The following is a 13,861-nucleotide window of genomic DNA, read 5'->3' as shown; positions in this document are numbered from 1 at the left end:
TTTATTTTATCACATAATCCAGGAAACAGACATAAATATTTTGCACAGTTTATTTTACTGTCTATTTTTGAACTGCTGGTTAAGCAAACCAAACTCAAAACCAATAAATATACCTAAAAAATTGTGAAGTAGCTATGCTTATACAGGTCTAATATAACTGACATAAACCCAAGGAAGTGAAAAGTTAAATTAGCAAAAAGTTTATATCATCTCCTGATCCACCCAAAGAACATGCCTTGCCACACACTATACGGTACAGACTGCACACCACAACTTTAAATTCATCCCTACTTCAGTCCTCCTCTACAGGCTGCTCATCAGATATTTCCTCCAATATTAATAGAAGTTGATGTCTGATGTTGAGTTGTTTTCAGAGAAGATAGTTTGGTAAAGGAGTATGTGGAGAAAGACAGAGCTAATTACTGATTGTGAGGTCCCTTTTCTATTTCCAAAGTGGTGTAAAGGATTATGTATAATAGAAAATAAGGTATATATAAACCTCCAAATGGAGAGTAAGAACTTTATCTTAAGAAGCCAAGATGGAAAATATATCTGGTTTCCGGGTTTAACATTGTTTTTTAAAAAAGCTATGATAAGTCAAAATACATTTCTCAACAAGAGCACCTCCTAATTGAGCACCAGTCACAAAAGGAACAAAAGGAATTTAACCCACAAAGATTCTACCAAGAAAGTCTCCCACTCATGTGAACAAGCACATATGTTTCATGTCATATGGAAGAAAGCCATTCTACGGAACAGGAATATGATGTTAGGAATTTTATATCCAGAAGGCTGTCAACTACTTGGAGTAACCCATCTATTGTTGCTTGGCAACATCTTATCAACTACCACAGTATTCTTCAACAGGCTGAAGTGCAGAAGCTGTGTCAGGAAAGGATTTCTCTCATGCTTATCATGGACAAAGCAAAGAAAGGAATTCAACAGGGGGGCACTTTAGCAAAAAATCATGCCATTATGTAGCAAAAAGATTATGATTTGTATCATTTCTCAAAACAATCTGTAGTGAAGAATAAGCAGGACTTTTCTCCATGTCAGGTTAATCTAAATAGGATGGTCTAAGTTGATACAAGGTCCCCAATATTGCTCATTTTTGAAGAAACAGATAAGAAAAGTTAACAATTTGCTATAAAAACTAATGTAGTACTGAAAAATGATACTCAAGAAATAAAATTATAAAATGCCTACATGTCTATATAGAATGGATTGAGTAAAAGGAATATCAGTAAAACATCAGACAGTTAAAAATGTTCCATAATTTTCTCAGGTATGTCATATTCTGTATATTTTCTGGAATAATTTTCAGAATCCTAGGCAAGGGGCTAATACACTAGTTTATGCCCTGAAAAAATATCTTACGATATCTTATGTGAGATGCAGACATATGTTGGCCCCACTTTCATTCTGTAAGAACCTGTAAAAAAAAAATTTATACAACAGAAATGGGATATTTTCATCTATGTGGGTGGAAAATGGGCTGTGCCAGTATAAAGTGATCCTAATACTAGGAAAGCAGGACTAGAAAGGACCTTATAAGGTCATATAAGCTAGGAACAGTTATTCAAAAAGCCTCCAGCTGAATTGATTCAATGTTTGCAGGTTAGTCTAACCTGGCTAAACCATTTTGTAACTGTGTAGCCATCCCCTCTGGACTGAAAAAATGCAGGCACATGCCACATGCATTGGCTCAGGCTAGAAGCCGGGGGGTGCTAGAGCAGCTCTCCCTTCCCCTCCACAATGCTAAGCTGAGTGGGGCATGTCCATGTCCTAGCAGGACACTCTGATTAGTGAAGAGTTCCCCACCTTCTGACCAGCCCAGCAGGGAACTGATAACACAGTGTTTATCACCCTGTGTTAAGAAAACAACAGAGGGACATTACCAGCTACCTGCCTTTGTCCTATCTGCCACAGCACAGACCTATGGTCTGCTAGCTAATGCTGTGTGTTGACAGAATCCCTGCTTAGAGGAGAGGGAGGGGAGCAGGGGGAAGCCAGGGAGATGCCTGCAGTCTGCTGGAGCTGTAGCCAGGGAGCAGAGAGGAGGAGCCAGCCCTGCTGTGGAGAAGAGAGTCCCACCCAGCTTAGAGAGCATACCAGGATGCTGGGGGAGTCTGATTGAAGTTAGACCAGTAAGGGGTCTGAGACAGACATTGCATAAACTGGTTTGACCCAGATCAGTTAAGGCTGATACTACATTCAACCAGGTTTGTCTCAAACCAGTTTCTGCCATTTTCCAACTAGTTTATCTGCACTGGACATCTGTTGTATTACAGATTTAAACCAGTTTCTGATCCTTTAAACAGGTTTATGTGTAATGTCTGTCCCTAGCCCAAGTGCGGCCCCCTACTCACAGTGACACCATCCCAGCCTAAGTACTGTCTAACCTGCTTTTAAAAATCTCCAAGGATGGAGATTCCACAAAGTCACTAGATGGCCCATTCCAATGCTTATCCATCCTCATAAGATAGGTAAAGACATTCAGGGAAGTTAGTAGGAGGTTAGATTGCATTAAAAATGGCCATGCAATCTAACTTAGTTCACCCAGGTGCAGACCTTTACACTTAGATTGACATAACTAAGGATCTAAGTGTGAACAGTACAAAAGTTTGGGTAGAGTTGTCTAAAAATGGCTTGCCCAATCTAAGTTAACTGTACCTCCAAAGTAGTCTAACTTAGATCAGGTCCAAATGAACTTCCGTACAGCTCCCAGCACAGCCCCAAGGCTGAGAAAGCCCAGCCACAAGCCACAACCCCAGGGCTTATTTTTAGCCCCCTGAACCCTCACCCTTCCCCCAGATGGACAACCATCCCCACCATGGACCAGCCAATACCACCGCACAAACTTGCCAACCCCCCCCATCCCACAAGCTGCTCCCAGTGCCAGAAGCTGACTGAAGTAACTTGGTGTAGTGGGAGGGTATGTTCACCAGGGGGGTGTTCTATTAACTATACAGTACAGTCTTAAATTCTAATCTCCCTATGACTATCCAGAGGCAGATAAAGTTCTTTGGGTAAATGTAATATCTTTTACTAGACCAACTAAATAGTTGGAAAAACTGTTCTTTGCTAGTTTTTGGGCACAAACACCCTTCTTCAGGTATAGAGAGAGTCTGCTAGTGAACTGTGTGCTCTCCTGGGTAGAATGCATTTAATAAAAATGGAGCAGCCTTCACGGTCCATTAATCAAAGGCTCAATTACAACAAAGTTCTAATTAGTTATGTCTAAATGCACCTATTGGGCTATTAAGTTAATTAAGAGACAGACACTCTATCCTGCTTTGTAATTGATAACAGTAACTACGGAACAATCACAGGTTTTGTTTTTCACCTTCTACAGACTCTGGTGCACCATGCAGAGATTTTGGATCCATGGTGCTGTCATTTCATGATCTAACTTACCTCCTAAACCTCAAAGGATAAAATACCCTTCTTGTGTGTGGCTTCAACAGCTGGCATTAAGTATATGAATAAAACCAAATAGAATTTGACATCAGGGAAGGAATGGAAATCCCTATAATTACTCCCAAATCCCTGACATACTCCATTAGCCTCTAAAGTATACCAGTTATTACATATCTTTATGATACAAATGAACTTCAACAGCCATAAGCATAATAATAATCTAAGATAAGAGCAACCTTATACTACAACTTTCAATAAATCTGAATCAAGCATTTTCAGGTGATGTTCTTAGCCAACATCTCATGAGACTCTTGGACAAACCACTAGCAGGAGGATGAGATTATAATGTGAAATGCTATAGCATTTTCTGCCCTTATTCAAGAATCTCTGAAAACTATCCACTTGTGGGGCATATCAAGCTGGTGCCTCCACTTAGGAATTAGAGCATCTAAAATTAAGCACCTGGGCTCAAGAAAACACTCCAAACTGACAGAGTACCTACCAGGGTACCTACAAACCATATAGAGTCAATGGAGTGACTCAGAATGATCCAAATAGATACCTAGAACCAGCTTTTTCTATTGCCTAAGTACACCTCTCCTTCCAGGGTTATTTCTGGTTAAGGTAGCAAATAATTCCCTCTAATAGATGGAACCCCAAACCCTTGGGCCAGGTACAGACATTACACTTTTACCATTATAAGTGATTGGAAACTGGTCTATACCCATAACAGAAGTTCAGCCTACAAAACCTGTCTACACACAGAACAGAAGTTCAGTACACATAGGCTAGTTTTAAAATGGCAGATTTGCCTACCCCACCAAAGGACAACTGTGTATTCTCTTCACTCCCAATCTAAGCTACGCTACTTACAAAAAACCACATAACTTAGATCAACTCCACCTTAGGTTTTTGAATTCTATACCTAGCCCTTGGAATGCAGAGACAGAACTGTTGTTAAAATGAAGCAGCAGTGCAAGAGAACAGGCTGGCATGGGTGAAAGAGGCACTTCATCTTAGTTTAATGATTAATATGGTTTTGCTTCTTGGAACAGCTTCGAGACACTTCTTCTATTAAGGAGTTTTCAAAAGAAATCAAAATACTTTGATCTCAATTCTCCAGTGCCTGATTTTATTTGATCATTCTCACTTACATAAATGACATTTCATTCTTTTTTGATGTAGTATTTTACATCCACTTTTTACAGGGTGTAAAGGACCACACAAGGTATAAGAAAGAGTAGTGAATTACGTCTGTAATGCAGTCAATAGCTAAAATCAAAATAGAGAGGAAAAATAAGTTTAAAAAGAAAAACTAGAAGGCAATTTTAGCTATTAAATACATCTCTTGTAGTACTCCCTTAATTCATGCAGTAGTAGCATTAAATTGGCAGGGGAGGGAGAAGAATACATCTCAGCATGCTGACGTATTTCACTAAAATAAATGCACGCTGATCTGAAATGTGAACACATAGGCAAAACCATCATGACTCTTCATGAGAAATATATTTTGTAGCAATCAAACAAGCATAAGTCTTTTTTCATAAAATAGGGTGTATACCCCCTTGAGCAACCCAGAACTAAAAGAAGAAACCAATGTTTTAAAACTACCATATTCAAAAAAAACTTGCCATAAATGTTAAGTCTGCATGGTATTAAGATCATTATTTGACACCCAACTCCATAGGAATTAAATTATTCAATAAAATTATTCAACACAAAACAAATTTCTCTATAAATAGGATTCAATTCTTGCACTGCATTATCCTGCCCGGGTTAAGAGAGGAATATGAAAACGGTAGGAACAAACCTCAAAATGATTAATGATTCATTCAATGTAAGTGTTCACAAAAAGCATTCAGATGCTTATCTGGAATTTATTAAGATACCCTTGGGCAAACTTTTCCCACAGCACTGTTCCTTTCTTCCATTTCAGCCCTAACTGAAGGAAATCCATAGCTGCTCAACTCAGGGAAACCTATAGGTGCCATAAAACTGGCAAACACCATCTATTTTCAGGACCTCAAGTCATCAAACCTAAAAAGTTGTTACAGCTGGTACAGTTAGTGTTACCCCAGAGCTTCTCTAGGTCATTCTAGTCATATCATACCAGGAACAGAACTGATTTAATCAGACCTTAAAATGAGATTGTTGACCTCCTGCTTGTTTTTCTCCCCCACTTCAGTTATAGTGATTTTGGCAAACGGGATTTGAAGAACCCTTCTGACAGAGACATGAATATTTTACATCACTAGTATGTTGAGGAGCCTGACTTCCAAATTATATATAGTCCAGGGCACTAATTCCCAATGGATCCCTGGATATTGCATATTACTGTATAACTGTTACTGATTTCATCCAAATTGATTAAGAGCAACTCCCATCCTTTAACCAACAGGAAAAGGTGCCTCAAACAAGGTAAAATTAATGGATTTCATAAAGAGAGAGAGAGAGAGAGATTAGGGTCCAGTAGATTAGGGTTAGGGTGGGTTAAAAAAAATTGTGCAGATGATTAGGCCTGGTATTTGACATGGGATGTGGGGGGAAAGATGGCTTAATGTCACTTTACCTCTTCCTCAATTCTAGGAGAAGTCAGAGGCTGTGGGAAAAGTTAAAGTACCAGTACCCAGATATCTCCTTTCATCTCTGACACCTCCTATATTGGCACTACTTTAAGTAAACTACAACCCATACTTCCCAGGCCAAGCAACAGTGGCCTCAAACATACCAGGCTGTTCTGCAGAACCTATTTTCTGAACTGGAAGCAATGTAGCTTTGTTTGCATAGACTAATTAACACTGTATTTTAGCCCATCTGCATCACGGTGCATAAGCAGCTACTCTACTTTTAGTTCAGGAAGAAACCTGTGCTGAGTAGTATAATGTAGTTGAGCAGACTACTACTTGCCATGGTAACATATGCCTACCCTACAAAGTTGTGTCTCTGTATGCAGCAAAAGATGAATTTGGTGGAGCCAGAAAGATCTCATTCAAAAGATTAATTGAAATAATCTTCATTATGATGGAATTTTTCAAATACCATGCACCATTCTGTGCAGTTAAAATTTCCTCATACAAAATTAATTGTATTCAATTAATGTAAATTGAATCAAACTGATAATAAGGACTAAGAGAACAATAGAGATCACCATAATGGATGAGGTCACAGTATTGAACAGAACAGGAATGTACCCTTTGCTTTGCTGTAGGGAGGTTGAAGAGACCACATTTCCTGAATTGCTATTCCTCTCTTGTTGCTTTATAAGGAGGACTTCCTGGGCTCTGATTGCCCAACAATGAGACTTAAGGGAGGCACTTTTTGACATTTTTTCTCTGTACCTTCTATTTTTATCACCCTATCACATATATAGTATTTCAAATATTGTTTCCTAACTTTATTGTACCACTTGTGCATTAATAAATAAATTCATACATCTTTGCTCTCTGGCCTTTTATTAAAAGATATCCTCCAAGAATAAACTTTTAAAATGAGGTTCTCATTTTAGACAAAAGTACTGTCTAAAGGGATAAAAGAGCTAACTGGTATTAAGTTAGTCAAAAAGAACTATTTCATATCAAAAGAACAAAAGATTAAAGACATTGGCCACATTCACATATTCATTTCTAGTGGTGGAAAATTTCCACTGCTAGAAATTATTCCAAAAGAGAGATTGGGACAGAAATTCAGTCTGCAACTGCCCCCTCTCCCCTGTTTCTCGAGTCTTCCAAAGACCAGGGTGATCCTGGTCTGCAAAAAGAATGGGGATCAGCATCTGCTCAAGTCCTCCTGTTCCCAGGGGTAGTGGAGCAGTGGGGCAAAGCTGCCACCCAACTGAGACTCTGATAAGAGAAGCAGGCAGGGGGCTTGTGGCACTCCTCCCTCCATTCAGTAAGTGTGAGCCAAGCAGAAGAGGCAGTGTGAGAGAGGTTAGTAGGGAGCAGCTGGCAGTTGCTCCTCCCCTCCTTTCCCATCTTCTCCAGGTCTACTGGAGGGGTGGGAGCAGCTGAACCCCCATCCTTTTTCCATACCAGGGTGACCCTAGTCTCCAGGGCTAGGGACAGAAATTACACATAAACCAGTATAAGTGATTGGAAAACAGTTCAACTCTATAACACAACAGAAGTTCAGTGCACATAAACCACTTTCAAAATGGCTAAAACCAGTTTAAGATAAACCTGGATGGATATAATATGAAACTTAGCTGATTTAGGTTAAACTGATTTATTGAACTTCTGTCCCACTTACCCTCCAGATTCAAGTTAACTTAGAGCCCCTTAACATCCCAGGATGCTTTGCAACTCCCCAGCAACACAACCCACCCCCCCTCACAGGATAGGTGTGCTAGCCTTGGGCCAAGCTATGTGCACCAGTCAAGCAGGGAGGCATGCTCTAGCACCCCCCAGCTCCTGGCCTGGCCAACTGGCTGCATTATTGGAATCAAAAGTGAATGCCTGTTCACTTGCTTATCTGTTCAATCTACACAGCTTAGACTAGCCTATGATGATTGAATCAATTCAACCTCAGGCTTTATGACTTTCTGTAGTTAGTCCAGAATGCTTGAGAACCTTTCCCTGAAGCTTGAATGCTCCTGGACCCTGGAAGAAGTTAAGCTGCAGGCAAGTGCACATGCTTCTCTTCTCCTGAAAGAAATTCTCCCAGGAGCAATTATTTTGATCCCAGAACTACAACTTTTTTATCCAGGATTAATAGTGTGAACATCTGTACACTTGTGGTTACTACCAGGGGAAAAGTGATTCTCCCATTAAAATATAATGCTTGTATGTGGCTATTATATCTCATATATACCAACACTAGCTACAAGATCATTTTTCTCTACAACCTGAATATCACAATTTTTCTTATAATGTGGTCATCATGGGGGACCTGAACTTCCCAGACATCTGCTGGGAGGAGCAGTCAGCCAAGTCTGATCGCTCACGTCGGTTCTTAGCCAGAGTGCAGGACCTCCATCTAACCCAGGAGGTGCACAGTCCCACCAGGGGAGACGCCTTGTTGGACCTGGTGCTGGCCACGGGTGATGACCTGGTGAGGGGGCTGCAGGTGATGGGCCACCTGGGAGACAGTGATCATCGCTTGCTGGAATTCACCATCCAGCGTAAGGTGGCAAAGGGCTGCAGCAAGGCAACAGCCCTAGACTTTAGGGGGGCTGACTTCAACAAGCTAAGGAGGATCGTTGGGGAAGCGCTGAGGACCCAGAGGGGAAGGGAATCAGATGTCGAAGGTGAGTGGTTGCTCCTTAAGGAGACGATCCTCCATGCCCAAAGGGAGGTAATCCCAACAAGGGTCAAAGGGAGCAGGAGGGCACATAAACCCCCATGGCTCACTAAGAGCATCCGGGAATGTCTCCTTGCTAAAAGGGAGGCATATACCCAATGGAGAGATGGGGTCATCACCAAGAAGGACTATGTTACAGTCGCCGGAGAATGTAGGGGGGCAGTCAGGAGGGCCAAGGCAGAGTTGGAGATAGGACTAGCTTCCCGGATTAAGGACAATAAGAAGTCCTTCTTCAAATACATAGGGGGTAAAAAGAGGGTCCCGGGTAATGTGGGGCCCCTGCAGGACACGATGGGCAACTTAGTCATCACGCCAGATGACAAAGCTAACATATTTAATGATTTCTTTGCCTCTGTCTTCCTAAGTAGGGACCAGTTCAGCCACCTCCCTGCTGGGCCCCCCTCGGACCCCAAGAGAGACACGCCTGGGCCAGGGGTTAGCGAGGAGTTAGTTAGGGTACTTCTGGAGAGGCTGGACGTGTTCAAGTCCGCTGGTCCGGACGATCTTCACCCTAGGGTTCTACAGGAACTGGCCGAGGTCATTGCGGGACCCCTGGCGCGGCTCTATGAGCACTCGTGGTGCTCTGGCGAGGTGCCGGAGGACTGGAAGAGGGCCAATGTGGTCCCTATCTTCAAAAAGGGAAAAAAAGAGGACCCGGGAAATTACAGGCCAGTTAGTCTTACCTCAATCCCGGGTAAGCTCTTTGAAAAAATTATCCTGGCACACATCCAGGAGGGCCTTGCGGGGGAATGCATGCTCAGGGGCAACCAACATGGGTTCATCAGTGGCAGGTCTTGTCAGACCAACCTGGTGGCCTTTTACGATCAGGTCACCAAATCATTAGACGCAGGGGTTGCTGTGGATGTAGTCTTTTTGGACTTCCGGAAGGCTTTCGACACTGTCTCTCACCCTGTCCTCATCAAAAAGCTGGGAGACTGTGGTGTCGATGCCCACACGGTCAAATGGGTCGCCAACTGGTTGGAGGGCCGCACCCAGAGGGTGGCAGTGGATGGGTTCTTCTCGACCTGGAAGGATGTGGGCAGTGGGGTTCCGCAGGGCTCAGTCCTCGGGCCCGCACTGTTCAACCTCTTCATCAGTGACTTGGATGAGGGGGTAGAAAGCACCCTGTTCAAGTTTGCTGATGACACTAAGATGTGGGGGGATGTGGGTGCACTAGAAGGGTGCAATAGGCTACAAGCTGACCTTGACAGGTTGCAACGGTGGGCGGATGAGAATAGGATGGGGTTTAACACTGATAAGTGCAAGGTGTTGCACATGGGGAGGAAGAACCGGCACCACACTTACAGGTTGGGGAACTCCCCTCTTGCCAGCACGGAGACGGAAAAGGATCTTGGAGTCGTCATTGACTCCACGATGAACATGGGCCGGCAGTGTGGGGAGGCAGTCAAGAAGGCCAACCGTACCCTGTCATGCATCCATAGATGCATCTCGAGCAGGTCCAGGGAGGTGATCCTCCCCCTCTATGCGGCACTGGTCAGGCCGCAGCTGGAGTACTGCGTCCAGTTCTGGGCACCACACTTCAAGAGGGACGTGGACAATATGGAAAGAGTTCAGAGGAGGGCCACTCGTATGATCAGGGGTCAGCAGGGCAGGCCTTATGAGGAGAGGCTACGGGACCTGAACCTGTTTAGCCTCCACAAGAGAAGGTTAAGGGGGGACCTTGTGGCCTGCTACAAACTGGTCAGGGGGGATCAGCAGGTATTGGGGGAGTCCCTGTTCCCCCGTGCGCTGCCAGGAGTGACCAGGAATAACGGTCACAAACTGGCGGAGGGTAAGTTTAGATTAGATATTAGGAGGCGCTACTTCACAGTCAGGGCGGCTAGGGCCTGGAACCAGCTTCCAGGGGAAGTGGTGCAGGCTCCTAGCCTGGGGATTTTTAAAAGGAAGTTAGATGAGCACCTTGCCGGGGTCATCTGACCCCGGTGCTCTTTCCTGCTAAGGCAGGGGGTCGGACTAGATGATCTACCTAGGTCCCTTCCGACTCTAGCTACTATGAAACTATGAATTCACAGAGGGTGCATCTACATGAGCCACTACAGCACAGTAGCAATAAGCAATAGTTCATTGCTACCACACAGTAGTGTTGCCAGGCATTAACCGTGTGGTGACACCATAGCACAGTACTTATGAGCTACTGTACAGTAGCTTGTTGCTACTACTAAGTAGTGTTGGGCAAAAACCATGTGGTGACAGTACTGTTCAGTAACATCTTTTTTTATGCAAGTACTAAATAACTGTGAAGTAATAATTGCACTGTCCACCACATGTATAGATGTGGTCAGTATTAAGATGGTAAACCTGATCTTTTTTCCTGCTCTTTTCCCTTGCTTTTTTCCTGCCCTTTTCCCCTGCTGATTTATGGTGAGCCCAAACACTGAGAGAATTGGTCTTGCATTGGTCTTGCAGCTGATACACTGCTTCCCTATGGCCAAGTTAGAGATTTAACTGGGCATAAGGCTTAAGACACTGAAGTCAGCAGAAGTGTAATGCTTATTTTAACTAACATCAGCAAAATGACATGTTTGTTTATTTAGTGGAATGTAGGGCTTTAAATGGTTAATCATTTGTCTGATAATTTGACCATTTGTTTAGTTGTGGAATAGAGGAACTCAAACCAGACAGGGGAGGAAACCAGTGGTATATCAAGAAGGAAAATGCAAAAGTAGGCTTTTAAGATGATTAAGCACAAGTAACCGAAGGTAGTAGGGGTGACGACCTCACGCAGGCACAGAGTGAAAATTATCATGGTAATGGGCTAATGCATAGCCAATTCCATGGAAATGCAAGGGCGGGGCCATGGGTGTAACAGGAGGAGGTCAGGGGAGGAGACTGGGCATGGTTTAATGCTAATGAGTGTAGACGGGAAGGTATAAATGTATGAATGCAATGATGTTCTGGGCCGCTCCCCAGTTGGGTAGGGACCCATTCGAAGTTGCCTCCACTTCAATAAAGCTGTTTAACATAACGTGTGCTTGTGTTTGCTCCATGAGTGGCCATGCTCGTGATTCCATGGCCAATTGGTTCATCGCCTGCCTAGTTGTTGGGCCTCACATGGAGTCGAGGTTTAACAGTCAGGATCATTTAAATTTCTTTTAGCATTCTCAGTTGTATAATTGTGCCTATCTAAGTCACATCAATAGCTGAATGAAACAAGCATTTATCAAGCAGGCCTGTTCACGGTAAAGAAGAAACACTATAAGGTTACCTAAACAATTTAAAAAAATATTCCTCAGTTGTCCACCCACTCCATTAGCTACTAACATGCTACCCAGCCTGAAAAACAGTTTACACTTTAAATTGGAGAAAATGAAAATTATTTTTTAAAGGTTTATAGGATCTATTTTAGAGAGAACATACACATAGCTTAAGGCTGGGAAAAGCCAATATATTCCTGTCTGACCTCCTGAAAACAAAAGCCAAAGAGTTTTATTCAGTGATTATTTTATTCAATGCATTGACTCTTCTTGAATCTAGCCCCATTATTTGTTGTTGAACTCTCTATGCCCTAGTAAGGAATCCAATTCCAATAACCCCTCAATCCTGCCCCCTGCATACGGTGCCCAGCTACCCAGCATCTGGCCCTGGCCCTGCCCCTGCCTAGCTGCTGCAGCAGCAAGAGGAGGACCAACTGTGATGGGGGCAGCAGCCCGTTACAGTGTCAAGGAGCATGGGCCCCTTCCCGGCAGGGAAAGTTGCTGTGGACCACAGTGGCAGCGGCAATGCACAGTGGCGCTCTGGCCCCCTGAGAGCCCTATTGCTGCTATGTGCTGTTCGTTGCAGCTCTGCCCATCCCACAGCATGGCCCCCACACTGGGAAGGGGCTCGTGCTCCCTGACACTGTGACAAGGGCTGATGCCCCATAAAAACCCCTGCCTCCATGCTGCTGCCCTTCCCTACTTCTTCCCTGCTCCCTTTCTGAGGCCAGCATCTGGCCAGACCCCTGCTTTTGCTCTTTCTCAGAATCAGAGGGGCGGGGCCAGCCCTGATCAGCTGGACCAGAGAGCCTAGGAGCATGCCAGGATGCTAGAGGACTCTTATTTAACTTAAACCAGTGTGACAGGCTAGCTGGCAGTGACCTAGCACAGGGGTTTTGAAAGGGCAAAAGATGATTGGAGGACTTGGGATTCCCTTTCCGCACCAATCAGGCCCCAGAGACTCACCCTCCCCACCTGGAGGGGGGTCACCTGGAGGGGGATAAAAGGGGCAGCGTGGGCTGGCATAGGGGAGAGACCAGCAAAGGACAACAAGGAAGGAGCTACACAGAGATGGTAAGAGCTGAGCTAGCGGGGCAGAAGCAGTACCCTGGAAGAGCAGGACCTGCAGGCAGCAGTCCTGCCTCAGCAGTGCGGCGTGTGGCCAGCAGGGGAGGCTCCCACTGGGCTCCAGGATCCCCTACGAGAGGCTGCAGCCAGCAGGAGAGACTCCCACTGCTCCAGGAAGGATCTGAGCAGCGACCTGAGAGGTTCCCAGCCCTGCTTCCAGCTCCTCCAATCAGAGACCAGGCAGCTTGATGTGAGGCTAGGGCTCCAGGAAGGTCAAGACCCCTAGGAGGTTAGAGCAGTGCCATCAGTGGTGGCTATGTGGCAGCATTCCTGCCTACAGGTTCAAGTCCCAGCTAAGGTGACTTGGGGTGAGTGAGATAACAAGAAGCAAATCTTCCTGCAGTAGAAAGGGGGCATTGTGTTTCTGTCCCTCCAGGTACCAAGGCCCTATATTTCCTTGTCATTTTGCATTTTGTGCCTTTTTATAATTTCACCAACGTGTATTATTTGTTCTGCTGTTTGTGTTTTATATTTTGTTAACCCTGTTTTTTTGTCAGTGATTGTAAGTGTCTAACCTTTGTTGAATCCTGACCCCTTGGGGCATTGTTGTGTCCACTATACCCTCTGATTTATGCCTGTCATGTTCCCAGTATTAAAAGGTATATGGTTAAGTCCCCATTGGTGGTCTGGCTCTGCTCTATAGGGGGAGGAGAGTCTCTACACCTCCCACAGCGCTTGTGCAACTGCTTTGATCCCTTCAGTTGGAGAGGAGGTACCTCTTGGAGTACCGCCCGGGTTACACCAGGAAGGGGTCTGGGACAGACATTGCACAAACCAGTTTGAGCTCAATCAGTTAAGCCTAA

At 44.3% G+C, this 13,861-nt stretch overlaps 1 protein-coding gene across 2 annotated transcripts in view; it reads right to left on the bottom strand.

The window, feature by feature from the left end:
* C3H8orf34 (chromosome 3 C8orf34 homolog) overlaps positions 1-13,861 on the bottom strand; it is a 324,719-nt gene that overhangs the window by 265,485 nt on the left and 45,373 nt on the right. The gene's annotated exons all lie outside the window — the stretch shown is intronic.

The sequence above is a fragment of the Crocodylus siamensis genome, chromosome 3 (genome assembly GCF_052110815.1).
Source record: "Crocodylus siamensis isolate JL-2025a chromosome 3, ASM5211081v1, whole genome shotgun sequence".
NCBI classification, from domain to species: Eukaryota; Metazoa; Chordata; order Crocodylia; family Crocodylidae; genus Crocodylus; species Crocodylus siamensis.
The sequence above is the reverse complement of the archived record's forward strand: the minus strand, read 5'-3'. Positions and strand labels throughout refer to the sequence as shown.